Source organism: Sinohyriopsis cumingii, chromosome 15 (assembly GCF_028554795.1).
Source record: "Sinohyriopsis cumingii isolate HCF-2022 chromosome 15, ASM2855479v2, whole genome shotgun sequence".
In the NCBI taxonomy this organism is placed as follows: domain Eukaryota; kingdom Metazoa; phylum Mollusca; class Bivalvia; order Unionida; family Unionidae; genus Sinohyriopsis; species Sinohyriopsis cumingii.
In genome coordinates this window covers 53041006-53048829 of record NC_142975.1, presented here as the reverse complement: position 1 = coordinate 53048829, position 7824 = coordinate 53041006, and positions in this window count along the sequence as shown.

Genomic DNA, 7824 nt, shown 5'->3' with positions numbered 1-7824 from the left:
ACCATTAGCCCGCACTTCTCTTAAGTTACTATCCTTCAAAACAGCTTCCTAACAGCATTAGCTTCAACATACAGGGTGAATGAGTTGCATGCCCTTTCCGTTGACCCGAAAGACAAAATTCCCATTTAATGGGCACAGGCGACCTTCATCTCGCACATCTATAGACACGTCCAGAGCAGCAGCCATGCAAGACCCTGTTCACGCACTCAAGCACTCCTAAATGTGCACAGAGGCAAATTATAACACACGCAAGCGACCATTTGGAAAGCCGGAACGCAGAATATCACCAACCAAACATTATCTTTGTGGCTGAAATGGTTTTTATGCTCTGCGTACTAAAAGATTTGAGTTACCTCATGAAGATGGCAGCTCATGAAAGTAACTCAGTCTCTGCTAGCCTCACGTTGATACGTAACATTTCGATCCGTGGAATAATAGAAACCGCTGACTTGCAGAGTCAACCATCTCCAGCTTTTATGTTGGAGATTTAGCTTCACAGAGCCAAACCTGAATCTAGTTGGTCCAGTTGCGGTAAAATAATTGACCTCCAGACCCTATTAAAAAACAACACTGTCAATTAGCTTCGCTGGATTCGCTAGTGACATTTTGTCGGTAAGATTTCAGTAATCGTCTTCTTATCCAAATATAGTGGTCACATATCATGTGACCCTGCTGTGTTGCTTACCGGATTATGATAATGGGTAATCGTTCGCATGGATAATTCAGCTGTTATTCCCTGGAATGATACACAAGGTATGGGTTGGATCCTCAGCATTCCCACTTTCTACATGTATTACATATTCTCATAGTAGCAATTTAGTGAGGAACACATTTGAAAGAGAAAGCAAAATTTTAAGTAAATTGTTTCTCCGAGAATACTTACCAGATCGCATTACTCAAAAACCCTCCCAACCACCCTACTAAATTAATTTGCTGATATTTTGGCTTCCACTATTTTTAGGTGGATTGTAACGACAATTAACTGAGGTTATCAGTCCCTTACCGAGAGAGACCATTCAGTAATGAAGATTAAATTCCATGAGGTTTGAGCCATTGCTACACCATGGACCTGTCTAACTCATTCATCTTTGCAGGATGTGACGAAAGCAAAGTTTTTGGTGATTGTACACTACTTCATTCTCCATCTACCTTTGCTCCTTAGTACATTGATACAAAGACATTGTTTTCTCTATGTCCCATGGTAGAGGCACAAAAACGTGGTCCAAGCGGATACCATCTTGTAGTTGTGGACACTGATACTGTAAGGAAAGTATTTCGCCGTTTTTCTTTTCCAGTTTTGGAGGTATCGACCTCCCACTAAACTGGCAAATTCAGCTACGTTATAACAAAGATATTACTGATATTAAAAAATGTATTGGGGGTAGTTTTAATGTTACTATTGCCAGATTCCCTTCTCCCATACTGCACTGATGTTCCACTATTGGTTTATGTCTTAAACAGGATTACTACCGGGCATGCATAGTGTTCACTTTCAGAAATATGGGAGGATGAATTGTCATATGGATGAGGGTAAGTTTGGTCCCGGAAAGTGTAACCTATGCAATAGCAACAGATAAGTATTGCATCATTAAAGTTACGGTAGTTTTGGGGGGCCCCGAGTGGCCTAAAGCGCTCACCGTTACGGATCATTGCCATCTCACCTGTCTGCGTGGGTTCGAGCCTTGGGTTTGGCCAATGTGGGTATGTGAGAAAGCTTGCCGGTAGCTTCTCGTGGGTCGGTGGTTCTTTTGGGATTTTTCCCGGGTTCTTCCTCCACCATTTATACTGGCTGCCACGTATAGCATATCTTGTACTGTAAAATGGCGTTAAATCCTATAACAACGACGATAGTTTTGTATAGTTTTTGCACAGAACTTGAAACTTACTTGTGATCTTTGATGATAGTTTTTCATATATTTCCAAGTTTGAGGACTTAATTTTACTATGATAAAGAATGTATTTAGAGAAGGTAACTTAGTTACAGAACTAATCTACCTCGAGACACTCTAGCTGTTATGTACTATATATACGGTATATACAACATGATGTGATAAATATTGCTTGACACTAAAGAATGAAGTGATTCATTAAAATCACTGTTTCAAGCCGGGAATATAGTGCACAAGCATCCGTGTACATATAAACATATATAAAATATCATTCTATATTTTAAAAAAATTAACTGTAAAAGATGCATCAGCAGGGAAAAACACGAGATATTTATGTAACTAGAACTGTTCAAGTGTCTTAAGGTTTCATCCATACGAGACATTTTTTATAAAAAGAAGAAATGCTAGGAACCTGTCTTATGTCACTGGAAATGTTGTTCCATGCCAGTTCCCTCTATACTGAAAAACGTTTTAAACAATTCCTTATTTGGCTTTGGCATAGCTGAAAAAAGCTTATAAAAGATGACCTTATGCTGAAAAGGAATGAATGTTTTGATTTTACTAAGTAAGCAAAGATAAGAATAAGCCTTTTCTGAAACATGTTTAATGTGAACATGCCTGGTTATATTGTTATCTACAAATAACTCAAGAATTTTATTATGAAAGGTCATATTAGGTTCACATTACCAAACAGAACATGGAGTTTGACAGTGTCTTACCTTGCTCGTTTTTGTTTTGTTATAGATAGTATGGCTTTGTTTTTCTTTCTTCTTCTGTATTTATAAATTATACCGTTTTCCTTGAACCATACTTTTAATTCTGTTGAGAGAAACTTGTAAATTATTAAAGTTGCTGTTTTACCCATCTCAGACACTAGTATCGTCAGCACAGAGGTCAGTGGAAGAAATTGAATTTCTCTCTTAAGACGTAAAACGCTGATAAATACAATGAATAACAGAAGTCCAAGGATAGAGGCCTGTAGTATTCCACAGTTAATATTTTTACTTTCAGATAGTTGACCACTTAAAGATGCTTTGTGCACTCTGTCGCTTAGTAAGAAATAAACCAGCTGGGGAGTTATTACACAATGAAATTGTCAGTTTTCAAGCGAAATTTCAAGGTCTGCTTGATCAAAAGTTTTACAAAAATCAATCATAATGATGCCAAACATTTCTTCTCTATCTAATGCGTTCAGACATTTCACTTATGGTTACAAGTGCAGTTTCACACGAGCGATTATGTTGAAAGAACATACTAATCATGAATAAGATCGTGAGTAGCTGAGAAAAGAGTAAAATACGTGTTTTTTCCTGGTTATTTGGGAGAACAAGGCATAATAGAGATGGGTCTAGTTATTTACCTAATGTGTTCAAGCTTTATGCGGTGGCGTTACTTTGGCAGTTTTCCAGGTCTGTGGAAATTTATTAGACTAAATAAGTTCACTGCAAATAAAAGCTACTGTCTGCCTTTAATAGCCTTGGTCCAATCCTATCAAGTCCTGTAGCTTTTCTGTAACAATTGAAACCGAGTGGGCTTTGGACTAAATGAACACAAACACAACGTGTGTGAATGACGAGACTTGTGTATTGTACGATAAGATGATGACACAAATAACTTCAAAGTCCACCAGTTTTAGTCACTCTCCCATCAGTTTCAGTCTGGCGCAACAACACATCCCAGCAGTTTCAGTCTGGCACAACAACGCCTCCCGCCAGTTCCAGTCTGGTTCACCTCACATACACCTCCCCCTCCGCCAGTTTCAGCTACAAACAGATGAAGTTGGTAGCGTATAATACGAAATACGCTATCACACAAAATACTAAAAAAGAAAAATATATGTATATGAAATGAATAAATATCCACTCAAAAAATGCCTATAGTCCATTACATTATATCAATGTCCCTAATGATTTATACAAACAAGAGTATACATTAAACCCGCACTCTGTGTGTGACTTTGTACTCCGAGTCCTACACGTGAAAAAGAATAAATTATAACAGTGAATTGTCTGTTAAACGTTGTTATTTTATCTATCGAAGCTTTATCAAATTTACGATAATAATTAAATAAGTATGTCACGAACACCCTGAAAAGCATCAACGTACAAGGGAATCAAAATTATTTTAACAGTTGTCACTTACCCCTATGGCGGCAGTTTTGTGGTTCCAAACCGTTATTGGTGCGGTCCCTCTCATCATACAGAGGACCCCCTATTGCCGAAATTTAAAAAAAAAAAGTTTTTATGTCTGTATGTTGAACCATTTACTATGTTAGTGCATGTGTAAAAAATAAATAGAATTTTTATAAAATTTTATTACATTTTCATTAGGGTTTATGCACCACCCTATACTCGTGTTCCAGTTGACTTAATTTAGTTTAACCCAGGCTGGTTTATTAAGTCTTCTTTAATTAGTGATCTTTGCCAGAGATCGGTAGTGTCCAGCGTTTGTTATATGCATAGTGCTATATTGTTTTGTATGCAATTTTATATTTGGACGGCGCTGAAAGATCAAATCTTTTTCGAGTTGTGTTATTTTAACAGGGCTATCTAATGAGAACAAATAATTTAGTAAGCTGGTAGGACTTGGACTCCTCACAATGGGAGTTTTTAGCTTTCTACCAGATTCCTATCTATTTATTCTTTTGTAGACAAAAAGATTAGGAAAAAACTAGAAAAAAGTTATTAAAAATTGTATGCGTGCCTATCTCGTAGTTGTTAGTATTAGTAATGTTCCTATTCCCCAGTGTTTTTTGTGTTTGTATGTAATGTTCCTGTTTATTGACCGTTCCTTTGGGGAGATCAGGTGTGACCCTTAACTACCTTGCGTTAGCCACGTAGCATCGGTATCACACCATCATGTGCTCCTTACTCGGTTTGGTCAATACTCTGTCCCTTTCTATTGCGTTGGTATGTTATTATGCTTGTTTAAAAATCTACGAGATAGTAATGTTATTAGTTTAACCATTTTAACTAGGCTAATATGGTCTGCTTTTCTATTATGAAAGTAATGGAAAGTTGAATTTAACTTTAGAATTAAAAATTGACATTTATCCAAAAGTAAGGACATTGGATTTTACACAAAGATACCAATGTTAAGAGAAATTGGTTTTATTTGGATTTTATATATTCAACATATTAGAACTTAAACACAATACTGAGGTGAGTGATTTTGTTAGGGCGTGAGAGAATAGAGCAGGTCCTTTTAAGATATCGGTCCCTAATGGACTGATTTACCCGACCATTTGCCACCCGTCCCCATCATCCATCATGCTGTGTTTAGATAAATGATTAAGTAGCAGCCATTTTTGTTTGGAACTCTGTGCCTTCAGTGATTATTGGATTAATACATATCTCTTTTCTTAGATTTTATAATACTTATAATGAAATCTTTTAATTCATCATATATGTCTTTCTCACAGATTTCCTTTGTATAGAGGATGTTGCTGTCTTGTACGCCTCCCTTTATGTTATTTTTCTTTTTATATTGTCTCTAGCTAATGCTGTTTTAGTACAGTGCAAAATTATGTGTTTTGTTTGAGTCGACACTTTTTCCACACAGATGTCACTGAGGGATAAGATGAATGATATGTCTAATGAAAGCTTCCTCTCCGGTCATCAGACATCATGTAAGTATAAAAACATCATTGATTGCTGGGAGGGTGATTTGATTTTCTCCCATTTCCTCCAGATCTGTTTCCAATTCAGTGATTTATTTTAAATATTATTTCTACAGGCATTTTGACATTTTTCAACATTTGTTCATTAAGTTTATAGTAGACTTTGTAATCTTGGTCTATCTCCCATATTTCTTTACAATCTCTGTATTTGTATAAGACATTACTCACACGTTTACATCTCTGTGGAGCTTCCAGGCATTTGATAAATTTGTTATTTTTGTAAATAAAGTCATACTGTTTACATAAATATCCAAAAATGGTATATATATATATATATATATATATATATATATATATATATATATATATATATATATATATATATATATATAGCTTCCCAAGGATATTAGTATGTTCTTTTCAGGCTTCTTAGTCTATTAATTATGTATGAAGTTTGCTTGTTTCCTAAGTGAGGTAGTCCAAATCCGCCTTCGCCTTTGGTTTTGTTTAATAATCTTTTGGGAAGGTAATGTATTTTTTTTCCTCCATATAAAATGGATAATTCGGTCTTCTATAGCTTTTAACATTTTCAGTCAAATCAACAGTTTTGGTTATATAGTTGATCTGACTGTAGATATTCGTATTTGCTACTTGTACACGTTCCATTATGTTTAATGGAACGTTCGTCCATGTTTATATATGTTCATCTACTTTATCTAGAATGTATCTGAAAATGTTTAATGAGTCATTACCAAAAAAGATTCCTAGTGCCTTTACTTTTTCCTTGATAAGGTTGGTGGGCGATCCTGGATGGTTACCCCTCCAGTTCCCTATAAGGAGTATTTCAGTTTTAATGCAAAGCCTGATGCTCTAACAAAGCTATCATATTCCTTTTGCAAGTGATGTAATGAGTATTCATCACGTATAAAATTAATACAATCATCCGCATGGAGAAGGGTTTTCAATTCCTTCTCCATGTTAGAAATTTGTATGCCTTCAATCTTTTCATTTGAAGAAATGTTTTGGTTCAGCGCTTCAATCGCTAATACATATAGGAGCATAGACAGTGGACATCCCTGTCTCACTGATCTTCCTACAGGGATGTCTCCCGTCTGTGCCCCATTAACTACTACTTTTGACGAGATGTCAGTATACGTGGCTCTGATCCAATTTACATAATTTTCACCGAAACCACATTTTTTTCAAGATTTTCATAATAAAACCAAGCTCTATCCGATCAAAAACTTTCTCCTGATCGAATTGCAGCATGGCCTCTTTCTCTCCCATGTGTTCCTTCAGGTCAATGATATTACCTATGGAGAGAGTGTTACTTATAATATTTCGACCATGACCCCCATAACTCTTGGTTTGGGTCTGCTAATGACTCTATACACGTGTTTAATCTATGTGTCAGTATCTTACTTAGTATCTTGTAGTCCGTGTTAAGTAGAGTAATGGGGCGCCAGTTTCCGATGTTTTCTCGTTCCCTTTTCCCTTTATATATGAGATTGATGATACCTTCTTTCATTGATTTTGTCATTTTCATATTAAATAGAATATTATTAAACAATAAATTCTAATATGGGGCTTAACTGTTCCAGAAATTTTATATAAAAGTCCGTTGTGAGTCCGTCGGCACACGGCGCCTTCCCTTTATTTAATGTTTGTATTGCTTTCCGAACTTCTTCAATAGTAATAAATGCATCACACATTGTTCGATCATTGTTTGTAATTTTCTTTAGTTTAGTGTTGTTTATATATTGATCCATATTACTAGGGTCAATGTTTTGTGATTTGTACTAGTATAGTATTTTTGTATTTCTTTCAGAATTTCTTTTTTATTTGTTATCATTTTGTCATTTATCTTTAATATGTCCATCTTTTTATCCTTTCCTCTCTTTAATTCTATTCTCCTATAAATCCCTTTGCCTTTGGTAAGTATATCATTGAATTTTCCGGCTCTCAGTTTAATACCTTCAGTAATATTACGTTGATTTTAATCATGTTCTTTTTTTATTTCTATTTCATCACTGGTCTTTTCTTTGTTGTATTTCTTTATATTTGTTCTGTATCCATTCTCTGTGTATCTTTTTGTTTGTGTTGTGGTGTTTAGATACCATTTTAATTCAATTTTTTTTTTAGTTTTTCCCATTCCACCATAATATCAGGTTGTTCATTTTCTGCAAAGTCAATCAGGTAGTGCTGAACAGCGCTCACATAATCCTCGTCATTTAGGTGAGCGCTATTCAGCTTCCAAAAACCTTGTCCCCACTTGGTTAGGTTTTCCATTCAAGGATTAATTATAACTGGTTTATG